Source organism: Perna viridis, chromosome 5 (assembly GCF_037379345.1).
Source record: "Perna viridis isolate PV_CMFRI_1.1 ecotype Kerala chromosome 5, ASM3737934v1, whole genome shotgun sequence".
NCBI classification, from domain to species: domain Eukaryota; kingdom Metazoa; phylum Mollusca; class Bivalvia; order Mytilida; family Mytilidae; genus Perna; species Perna viridis.
The window spans coordinates 11,718,242-11,731,061 of record NC_142449.1 but is presented as its reverse complement, the minus strand read 5'-3'; positions in this window follow the sequence as shown (position 1 = coordinate 11,731,061).

Genomic DNA, 12,820 nt, shown 5'->3' with positions numbered 1-12,820 from the left:
TTTTGGCAACGTGAATTACGCAATATATGAACATGTTGAAAATAATTACATATTTGAAATTTGGAAATTTTTAAAGAATCGTGCATATATAACTGAAAATACCTCAAGAGCTTTTAATTTAAAGTTTGTTTGGCCTTGTGGAGCAATGTTTAGTAATTGACACTGCATCTCGTTCATTTATTCGTAACATAAATTATAATGATCGATATTTGACACGTAGTGTTAGTTAAACGAGAAAAATATTAGGAACATTAATATAGTCAGCTTACTCTTCAATTTATGCATCACGTAGTAAATGATTGCGTCAATATGAAAGATATTTTGATATGTTACCGAGGTCAAAATTGCTGTTATATTTACAAGAACCAAGATTCACTCCTGTTTAGGTTATCACAGCCCTTTTGTGGTTTTCCACAATTGTTTACTTCAGTACTCCAGGTAAATTGCGAAATATGCAGCAATCAATCTTTCAATTAAAACGTATGGATTTTATAACTACCACGCAGCTAGAGCAGCTGTCAACACCAACCTTCCAAACCTTTTTTACAGATATTAAAGATGACATTTTTTGAAACCAAGACAAAAGCAATCGTCTTTTTAATTTCTAGCTAATTTTGGGGCGCCGTAAGGGACTCTTGTGGTTTTATACTAAAAATTCAATTCTGTGAGACAAAATCCAATTTTTGAGACAAAAGTCTATTTTGTGACACAAAAGTCAATTTTGTGTGCAAGTTGGTCTACAGAATCCTTTGGGTATGCAAATGTATTCTATCATCACGATTTTGTAAGAATGTTTCTCTTTGTATATAGTAACCGCGGGTCTCGCATACGCAGGTTTCCGATTACTTCGAGCAAGAACATATCATATGGCTGATAAGCTATTCTGCAAAAGTAATTAATACAGTATTACTTTTGCTGAATAGCGCATCAACCATTGGATATTCCCTGGCTTGAAGTAATCGGAAACCTGCGAGACCCGCGGTGACCTTATCCAATGAGAAGCCTTGTTACAAAACTCGTAATGAGAGAGAATTCATTTTCATATCCGAAGGATTCTGTAAACTAATTTGCACACAAAATTAACTTTTGTGACACAAATTTTGTCTCCAAAAAATTGAATTTCTTATTACAAAATGAAGTGATCATAAACATAGTTTTGTACGACAAAAATAATTTTGTTGTGATGGAATTCAATTTTATGTACACAAAATTGATTTTGATTACAAAAAGATGAAGTCCTATTCGGCGCCCCGTAAACCAGTTAGGGCAAGTTTAGACAAAACATTCAAAATAACAAAGCTGGATATGGATTGCAATTAAATGTATAACACGAGTAACGATTCTAACCGGAGATAGTTAAGAGATCTTTAAAATTTCAAAAATGAAAAAAAAGGCGGATTCAATGGCGACTCTCCCCGTTAGGCCAATCAGCGCGCCCCTTTCAAGTTTAGTTGGGATTAGCCACTGATTCTTAACCCTTTCTAGAGGTAAGAGGCATAACTCATTAAATCAATAAAAACCCTCCGTTTGTGGTATTAATCATAGCAAGACAAGTCCATTGAGATTTACACATTAGCTCAAACTAATGCCCTGAAATTAAATGGAGATTTAAAAACATGGAGTATTATTTTTTTCTGTTTGTCCATAATATTAAACATTTCTTTGAAATAAGACAACTTTTGATCAGTTTTCTGGAAAAAGGAAAAAATTCCTATAAAGATGAAATATTAAATCTTCCAACCTTGTCATTAAGCAAATTAACTAACGCCACTTTTAAGTACAGGAGAACACAAGCCTAGAACAATCTTTAGTCTTACAGAATTTGCAGACTTCATAATAAGTCATAAACATTGTGTTTTTATTACTAAAAACATTCTGTTAATACATCTACACGTGATGTATATGAATGAACATGCGAACAGAGTGCATTTGGTGATTTCAATCCATCCACACAAAACTGAAGAACCTTTTCTCACATTTTTCTCTTCGGATGCGTTAATCCATGGCTCTTTACAAAGAAGCCGTGTAAATGAATAAAAAAAACCACACCCATCCTAATCTACTTTTACCCTTATTTAAATGTCTGTCTTATGATAAGGCCCACGAAAGTATAAGTTGTTTACATGGCTTTCACTATTTCACTTGCATCCTGTCAACTGCGCCTTAACACAAAACTTTTCATCTGAAAATAGTGTATTGTTTTTTTTTTTATATCGAATTTATTATATTCGAATTTATATAAATTTAATATGTATGTCATCCACAGGTACTTTTCCTGTGCAAAAGAAACATGTAAAACAAGGTTTGTGCAGCAAATATCAAACACAAAATGAGAAAGAATGAACTTACTCAGTATTAATTTGAAGTTACAAAATATCAACTTAACATTAAAACGGATGCGTGTTTTTTTTTCCCTTCATTTATTTATTTATTTGATAGTACTAAATCTAAATTCTTCAATTTACAAAAAGAAAAAAAATAATAATAATAAATAAAAGACAACACTAATTGCAATTCTTAATAACTATCTGTCGTTTTTTTTTATCAATTTAAAAGTATAATAAAAGTCCTCATCAATCCAATCAACTATGATGTTATACTCATATGAGTTCTCATTTCTTCGTTACAAGCTTTCCTACGTTTGTCTTTAAACTGGGACATGTCAGGAGACAAAAGTTAACTAAAGTATCATTATACATATGCCCTATTTCAGTCAATGCCAGGTGATTGCATAATGGTAAGTGGTATATATCTCTTCTTTTGATATGACATGTCTGCATTGAATCATTTTCTATTCATGATATCAGTAACATTTCTGTAAAACAAGATTTTGTTTAAGTTATCAATCAGGTTTTATATAATGACTTAAAAACAACATTTTTTTGGTTACTTTTTTGATACCCCTTCTCAAGTAGTAGAAATTAAACCATCATTTAGTTTCTCCTTTTTTACCACTTAAATAGAAGTTTTAACTGAACAGTGTTTGGAAAAGTCCCCTTGAAATTATCAATGACTATTCCCTACGATTTGCCGGGAAATAAATTTGAAATTTAATTATATCAACTATCTAGTCAATAGCTTAGATGATGTCCAAATTTACTATACAACTTACTACATGATATATATACACAAGTTAAGGAGTCATTACTCAGCAAATATAAATTTGATTGGAACAAAATTCGAATTTAAACTGTAACTCATCCAGATATTTTTATGTACCTGGTTATATAAAGCGTGTTAAGACCCCTTTCTAGAACCAATCACAATACTTATTCATATTCATATTCAACCTTCAAAAAACGTGCACTAACTGAAAGTTGTAGAAGGCATATGAACAAAACGTTTTTCGAAGGTTGAAATAAGCAATTTACTACAAAACATCCCCTAAGGAATTGTAAAACAAACAAGTTATTTTATAACAAAAAATGCCATTCATATGTATACATGTATGTTGGGATTTCATTATCTCAAAACGTACAATTGACTAGAAACATCTATAACAGAACAATAATTAGTCTTATGTATACACACATTGAAGTGACATATACACGTTTGTTAAAGGCCAAATAGAATCGCATATCGAAATATGGTTCACCATTATAAAATCCAACATCAGTTTTATAAAGTAAATGAAATCTGAACTTAAGGCTAAACATAACCTGTCATTCTGCAAAGATGTCTGAATAGTTTGTTAAAAGTAACTGCATGTACATTGTTATCAGTATATGACATGAACATAATGTAACAACTACTGATTTTAATCAGTTTTGATGGCTACCTAAACCAACTGTTATTGAAGAATTATTAAGAAAAAAAAAAACACGAATCAAATCTCAGGCTTAGATTCTGACAAATGTTTTAATACCCTGACAAGACTTTACAGAACTTATCCCATATTATAAATACCTTCCTCGGAAGTTTCAAAAACACTGAAACTCCTTCAGTTTTAAAGGAGCTTTTTAATGAGTGAAAATCACAACCAAAGACAGACTCTGTTGTCCATTTCATTGAATTGAATGGAACCAAAAATGGACTGCTTATAGACGTCATCTCCTATGAGTTCATGTCAAGTCCTTGAGAGGTAAACGAATATAACAGTCAGCTTATAACATTTTTTAATAAGAGGGCGAAAGAGTAATCAAGGGAACCAAGGTTCTTGAAAAAAAATACGAATGTAGTCCAGAGACTAAGGCTAGATATGGAAAATAGACTCACTCAACAAAAAAATGATATAATAAAAATAATACGTACAAAGCTGGGAGCATGGACCAGGTGCACCGGCAGAGTAAGTGTCCTCTGCTTCTCTAGAAACACCCGCCGAGCTGCTCATAAAAAGTTCAGTCTGGGGTAGACGAAAGAGGAAATGGAAATTATGACACGTTGACACGGTTCTCATGGTGCAGATGGATATACTGTAACGATCTACGGTCATGACGACCATCAAACTTCTGTAGTGATGACCCTGTTTCAGAAGCCTAATGGTCAGAAGTTTAGCTCGGTACAAAAAGTCTGCGTATTTACAAAAGGCTTTGGCATAACGTGTATGAGTTGTGATATGAAAACTCCATACGCAGGTGCTGAAGGGATGTTGTCACAGGAAGAAAAGTTGACAATGCGGAATGAAAACTCATTCCGTTTGTCGTATAGTTTGGTCAATAGTTTCCTTTATCCATCGATCTCTAAGTGTAGTTCAAGATATGAGGCTGACTTCACATTGTCTGTAGTATCCTTTATCACAAGTTCTGTAGATTCAGTGTTTAAAATCCCCGGATGTAGAATTGTATAACGAAAATACGTCATCTATATAGCGGAAACTGGGATCAAAGGATCTGGCTAAACGGTGTTCCTCCCTTTGGATTAAATTATCTACATTTTATAAAATCAGCATCATGAGAGTGAAGGAATAGGCCAGCGAGTAGAAATGCACAATTTGTATTCATTCGAATGCTGACCGTGAGATGAAAAACAAGTCCACCACACTGGTAAAAAAATTCAGTATTTTGAAAACATCTTCGATATATTTGGAAGATGATTTGAAGTCGTTTTTACAAAGTATGAAGAATCTCTACCAAGCACTACATACTTATATATAGGTGTGCCGTATTTTTTGGAGTAACAACGAAGTATGTTAGTAAAAACATTATATATCGTTGTTTTTCAAAAAAAGATGGTACACCTAGATACAAATATATAGATCTTGGTAGAGATTCCTCATACTTTGTAAGAAACAATTTCAAATCATCTTCCAAATATACAGAAGAAGATGTTTACAAAATGCTGGCATTTTTAATCGACAATATTTATCCAGTGTGGTGGACGCGTTTTTCAACATTTTCGGCATTCCAGTGGGAACAAATTGTGCTTCTCTACTTGTTGACCTATTCCCTCACTCTTATGAGGCTGACTTTATAGCTCATCTGATCCGAAAGAAGGAATATCGTTTAGGTAGATCCTTTAATCTGTTTCCGTTATGTAGAGAACGTGTTATTTTTAAACAAACCTTTTTTGGGTATTTAATACATCACATCTACCCAAAAGAACTTGAAATAAAGGATACTACAAACACTGTGAAGTCAACCTCATATCTTGACCGACACTTAGAAATCGATGGTAAAGAAAAACTATTGACCAAACTTTACGGCAAACATAATGATTTTTCATTTAGAATTGTCAACTTTCCTTTCATCTGTGGCAACATCCCTTTAGCACCTGCCAGAGCTTGCCGAAACTAAGCGCTAGAATTCTTACAAATAGGCCTCTGGAACAAGGTTATATTGCTACAAGATTAAAGTAATCACTACAGTGGATCGTTACGGTGTATCCATCTGCACCATGAAAACTGATTTTGTTCAACGTGTCATAGTTTTCCTTACCTCTTTCGTCTACCCCAGACTTTACTTGTTATGAACAACTCGGCGGGTGTTTCTAGAAACGCAAAGGACGCTTACCCTACCGGTGCACCTGGTCCATGTTCCCAGTTTTTAGTGGAGTCCAAGTTTCTCATTTGCCTTTGGTACTTTGTATGTATGATTTTAGTTACTTTATGTCATTTGTTCTGTATGTCTGTTTTCAATATCTGGTCTTTGTCCCTGGATTACATTCTTTTGATTACCGCTATAACCTTGGTTCCCTTGATTACTCTTAGAGTCAGAATTTTAACTGTATGTGGGAATAGAAGCGTAAACAGCTGTAAATTCATAGGTCGTAAATCTATTGAATTTTGATAATAATCTTGAATTGAGGGCTTCCAGAAAATTTTTCGAATTTTTCAGGAAAAATAACTTTTTCTGATTCTGCAAACTGAAACAGCCTTACAAATGGAATGCCTGTAACGTCAAGGGGACTTTTCAACCATCAAGTTAGGCAAAGCCTTGTCAGTCATTTGACATACCATTTGACCGGTGACATTTTGTGCTGCCCGATTTTGTTGATATAAACCGAAAATATTTTACCGTAATGGAAGCGAGAAAATTAGCGAACTATATAAATCTTTGTTTAATCTAACATTTCTATGGGAAATGCTTGTACCAACCCAAGAGCTTTGTGTTGGTTTCCAACTTTCCAGTTTTTATTATGATATTGCTATTTGTTTTATGGACTTTCCATTAAGACTTTTTTTATTTGCATTATTGCCTAAAGATGATCAGTTCGGTAATGTTATTACTCTTCAGTTGTTATTTTCGTTTGAGCACATCGGTAACAAGGTTAGCCTGACTGGGAATATTCGCCAGATTAAATATTTATAAAAGCAGTGCATCATATGTATCATATTAAAAAAACCTATATATGAAGACCACATGTTAAGGTGAGCAGGATTGCGCATTCAATTTAAATCAATTTAAGATTAAAACAAAATGATTTTACTCTATTTTTACATGTAAAAACTCTCATAAAACTTCCCAATCAACATACATGTATTTGCATATAAACATTTTTAATTTGTTTAAATCTGTATTATGCAGTGTGCAAGTGTTCTTGATAAACTTAATAATGGTTAAAATTTGAGAATGTAAGTAATTTCAAATATTGCCTGAATTTAAGCATCGTCATGAACTCGGTCATGACATTTCAACCGTTGTGTCAGGGGTCATTTCCTCATGACAAATAATACGTAATTCTTTTCCCCTGTAGGCTGATGAGGTAGTAAACCTTTAAGAGGAATTTGATCCCCGGGCGGGGCCACTGACTTGGCAGGCATTAGACCAGAAATTGATGGTAGGGCATTTCAGCAAATTGATCATAATGTATACTGAGTATGCAGGACAGATTTAACAGAATGTCTACACAAATTATATAATTGGTACATCAAAAACTAATTTAGATATGTTTTTGGGCACTGACTCAACAAAAAAAATATGACAATTGTATAATTTTGATCCTTTCGTTTATCGAATTTAAATCTATCAATTTCTTTTTATATCCCACATATTACGTAAGATTTTATTTATGTAACATGTTTAATTATGGTGCAGCTCATGAATATGTGAAAAAAATAGAATAAATATTAAAAACTAAATATATGAAGAACATGAATACTAAATTGAATCATGAAAATGTCGGTGGATGTACAGTATATAAAATGATAGCTTCGTATAATTACGGAACATATTTTCCCTATTACTTTATATGAAACGTATGTTCTTGTCACTCACAGAAGGGTTTGACAGGTCTGGTGTCTAAGTTTTATTAACACTGAAGCCACTTTCACAAAAATTCTTTCGTTCGGTTTCCTTGATTATCATTTTTTATACTGTTTGATAGAATATTAAAATATGTTCATACTTCTGGTGGAGTATACTGTCCTATAGCCTTTATTAAAATTTTAGTGGTTTTTGGTGTTGCTGACACAAGTTGTTAAAATCAGCAGAGGAAGTGGAAGGGAAAATGGTGTGGGTGATGGAACAACTGCTGCAGGCAAATCCGCTACACCTCGACCATGCTGTATCCTTGCTCATTAAAATCATTTCGCAAACACAAATCAATAAACTTTGTACTTTGAGAAATCTGCATGATGAAGGTCTTATTTTCTCTACTACAATTTTAATGCATATATTTGTTTGTTATTACTTATGAAAAACTAACTTTCTAAGGTAAGAGCAGTTTCTAAAGGTAAAATTTGACTTTCAGAAAGGAATAAGAAAAACCCTTGTAACACGATGATAAATTTGCAATTTTGGCTGCTGTCCAATAACAACTTCCTGTTAGGCAGAACTATGGACTTGTTTTAAGCACATATGATTGGTATTGAAATCCTTTGGTGTGAATGGTGTGGAATTTGGTTTCCTGCTTCAATGAAAAGAAGAATATTTCAAATGTACAAAAAGCAAAAGTATTGAAGAAGAAATACTTTGAGTTGGACAACACAACACCTTCATTGTTTCTCTCTCATTATACAATAAATAGTTCCCAGGAAGTTCCATATTAATGATTCATACTTTTAAGGTGTGTTTAATTGTGTAGTATTTTTCCACAGTGGCCAGATTTAAAAGAAAATGGGTTGTAATCATTCCAAAGTAATTTAATCCGGCCGCATTTTAGCGTATGTCCAAGCCAAGAATTCCTAATCTCTGCATGTCTTGTTTCATTTTCATTTTTAGTTGACTTTTATGTTGCTCGAGTCTATAGGTGCAACCATGATGCTGTACCAATGTACAATGTTGTTTTGAGGTCAGGTGCAGCCTGCCCTGTGACTTGAGGGTAACTCATCGTTCACTACAGATGGATGGCCTTGAGATGACATTTTAACAACCCGGTTGTCTCTATGACATATTCACACATATCCATTCTTGTTATATACATTTTTACTTTAATAAAAAAAATCATTTTTGCACACACTACAAATTTATAAATTAATGTGACCGTAAGGGTCGAATCCTGAACAGATGGGGCAAGTATGTATTACCACACCATTAATTTGACACTTTATGTAAACATGTATCTTCTTTACCATGTAGTGAAAACATTTTTTAGTAATCATGGAGATTACACGAAACATTTCTTTAATATAAGACACTTTTTGTAAAATAGATGCTCGATATTCTGTAAATAGGAAATATTATTTTTAAAGATGCATTGAAGATACATTGTTCCTTCAAAGCTGTCAAATACCAAGTCAATGAAAACCGTATTTAGGTACATGAGAAAATAAGCCTAGGACAAGAATTTGCAGACTTCATAATAAATCATAAACATCATGTTCTAATTTCTAAAAACAGACTGTTAATACATCTACATCTAATGTATATAAATGAACAGGCTGACAGAGTGCATTTAGTGAAAGCAAAACTGAGTACAAGTACAAAAAGGAAGATCTTTTTTTTTTAATAAAATTTTATTATATAGGCATGATTCAATACAGATGCGTTCACCTGCAGAACCTTGAATAAATTTACATACAAGTAGTCGATAACTATGCATTACATGTAAAATTTTATCTTATTTTTTTTAGTGTTAACTTTACACTTTATCAGTGCAAAGTAAAAAGTTATATTTCACTTTCCTCCTTTACTCAGCAATAACATTTCGTAAAATACAAAGATTAAAAAATAACCCTTTGTAATGCATTCTTTGTTATATTAACCTGTAAATATGAAGACCATCTGTCTCATGTAACCTGGATTTCGTTTTACAATGGATATTCATTTATGATAGGGTTGAATGTTTTTAACATATGAAGGGTGTAGCAAAATTACCGAACTGATAAAATCTAGGCAAAAGTCAAAAGGAAAAGTCAAAAGGAAATCCCTATATCAAATGACAATATCAGGATAAAACCGAAAAGTTGGAAACCACTGCAATAGTCCTAACTTGGTACAAGCATGTCCGATAAATCAGGTTTATAATCTCAATACCTAAATTCAATACCTCATTACAGTGAGTTTACTGTGATCTTCAACTTTTTTTAACTGGAACAGTCCAAAGTAAGTGCCAGTTTTGTTAAATGTATTCATTTACTGAATTAGTAACAATGGAGCTTAAACTCTGTTGTCAGATATACTGGTGAGTGAACTGACTTGGTAGAGGTTACAGACCACCAATTCAACCAATGAGCATTTGGAACGTACGCAAAAATAGTCCTACGCAGAAATTACCCCTGTTCCTCATAGTGCTGTGAAAAAAGTTCTCATCTCATTTAAAAAATTTAAACAGTTTCTGAAAGGAAAAACATTTCTGTACATTTTATAGGTGCATTTTGCTTCTTGTGATGTGAAACCTAATCTCCATAATGATTTCTAAATATACCCCTATCTTGTGAAAACACTGGGATTTCCCATGCTATTTATAGACACTTCACTTCCGGTGACCAGTACTGCACTGCAAGTCTGCTAACCCCACATGCCATTCTGAGGATTGTAAGCTGACATATGTAGAATAATGCTGATATATAGTACTCTGCAGGTTAAAGTTAAGGTAAAGTCCAGAGAAGCCATTGAATATTGTGAAATTAGCATAGAAGCCTATGGGAAGTGGAATTAGTGGTTTTTAGCCTAGAACCCAGGCCAAGAAATGATGGTTTAGATGTTGTAGTTGACACCGTTGAATTCTACCATGTATAAGGGATTTATTTGTAATAAGTTACAGTTATATAAATGTTTGAGGATGAATATATCAGTAATTTGATAGTAATGAGATACTGAGTATGCAGGACAGTTTCAACAGGATGTCTTTATACGAATTATATAATATTTACATCAAAAGTAAGTCTGATTGCAATGCCAATTAGATAATAGATTATTGGGCACTGACTCAACTACAAAATATGACAATTGTACATTTTGATCTTTGTTGTTTACTGAAATTAAATCAATTTTTTTTTATATCCGACAATATTTTACTTGTTATAAGTTTCCGTCCGATGCAACAACTTTTTTGAAGAAAAAAACCAAACAAAACAAAAGCAAAATAAAACTAGAATTGCCATTGCGAGCAACCATTTAAGTTCCCAATTTTAATATTGTATTGTTATACCTATACAACCCCTATTTGTAGCAGATAAGGCAATGTCCTAGACTGTGACTTACGGCAGCCATTTTGAAAATGGCGACTTTTCGTCAGAATTTTAGGTTGGATTCCGAGGTCTACATGATACGCACTATATTACTTAGTTTCATCAAGTTTGTTCAATGAATAAAAAACTTGTGACCGTGTGAAAAAAGTGGATTTCGGAATCCAAGAAATTTTTAGTTTTTCGTTGCCATAGGAACAGACAACATATCGATTCACTTTTTTTGCTGAATTTCATTAGGATTATTTAACTGTACCACCATACCAAATTTCAAGTTTCTAGCCACCTAGGTTTCCGAGATATTGCAATGTCCTAGATTATGAACTTTGGTACCCATTTGGAAAATGGCGGCATATTGGCAAAATTTTTTTTACGAATTCCGAGATACTAATGAGACGCAGCATACAACAAAATGTCATTAAAATTTCCTACTAAATAAAAAAGTTATAGGTGTGAAAAAAGTGGATTTTGGTATCCATGAAATTTTCACTGGCAAATATCGATTCACTTTTTCCCTGAATATTATAAGGCACATTGAGTTCTACCACCATATCAAATTTCAAGTTTCTAGCCATCTAGGTTTCCGAGATATTGCAATGTCCTAGATTATGAACTTTTTAAGTTTCCATGGTAACGGTAGCCATTTTTTCGCCAAAAGTTCTGGTGCACCCCTTCTCAATACCATCTACCTCCATACCAAGTTTCAATTCATTCCCTTTAGTGATGCTCTCTAAAAACTCTGGACAAAAATCATTTGAAGAAAAAAAAATAAGAAGAAGGAGAAGAAGAAACAGTACAATAACAAATGTCGCCCCGATATTCGTCTGGGGCGACATAATAAAGATAAATGAAAAAAGCCATTCCTAATTTATGTAAAAAACATTATTACTAAATTGAACCAGGAAAATAATTAGTGGATCCATTGTTGTTAACTGAGTTTAAATATATCAAATTTCTTTGTGACCTCCGACATATAACAAAATATTTTATATAAGTAAGAAGTTTAATTACAATGTAACAAATAAATATTTTGAGGGGAAAAAACTGGAATAAAGATAAAAAAAAAGCCATTCCTAGATAATAATAATAATAATAAAAAGAATACTAATTTGTATCAGGAAAATGGTTAGTGGATGCACACAACAGAAAATGCTTCTAAAATGCATGATTTTTCCTTTATATATATGAAAAACATGTTTCATTTCATAATTTTTTGTCACCAACAGAAGGGTATGTGGGACTTTATAGGTGTGATGGTTTGTTTACAGTGTAATGGAATACACCTGTTGCTATAGTTAGTTCCTGTAGAAGGTTTCTTTTTTTCAAAGATACTTTATGGTTGGTTACAGATTGTTTATCATAATGATAATATACATGGTGTGTATGTTAAAGAGACAACACCCCCACCGGAATGAAAATGTCAACCCAAGGCCACACATTGGTGGAAATTCTCATACCACAGGGCAGACTGCAGCTGCCTCCAAAACATCATTATAAACAGGTACAGCGAAAGAGTCTATGCATAAACAAATTCCTTGAGCACCTTGATAGGAATGAGTCTTACGTTTTAAGCTTCTGCCTAATATCAAATTTCTGTTTATTAGAACTAGAAATACAAAAAGTGAAAACAGCTCAAAGCAACTATTGAAGAAAAAATACTTCGAGTGTGGTATACACATACATATTCATTGCTTTTTTCTTTCACATTACTCAATTAATATAAACACAAAAGATTAACTTGATAATTTAGACTACTTCACTTTCAATGAAAATTCATTCTGACACAAATTGCATTTGTAATGTAATAAAATGCTT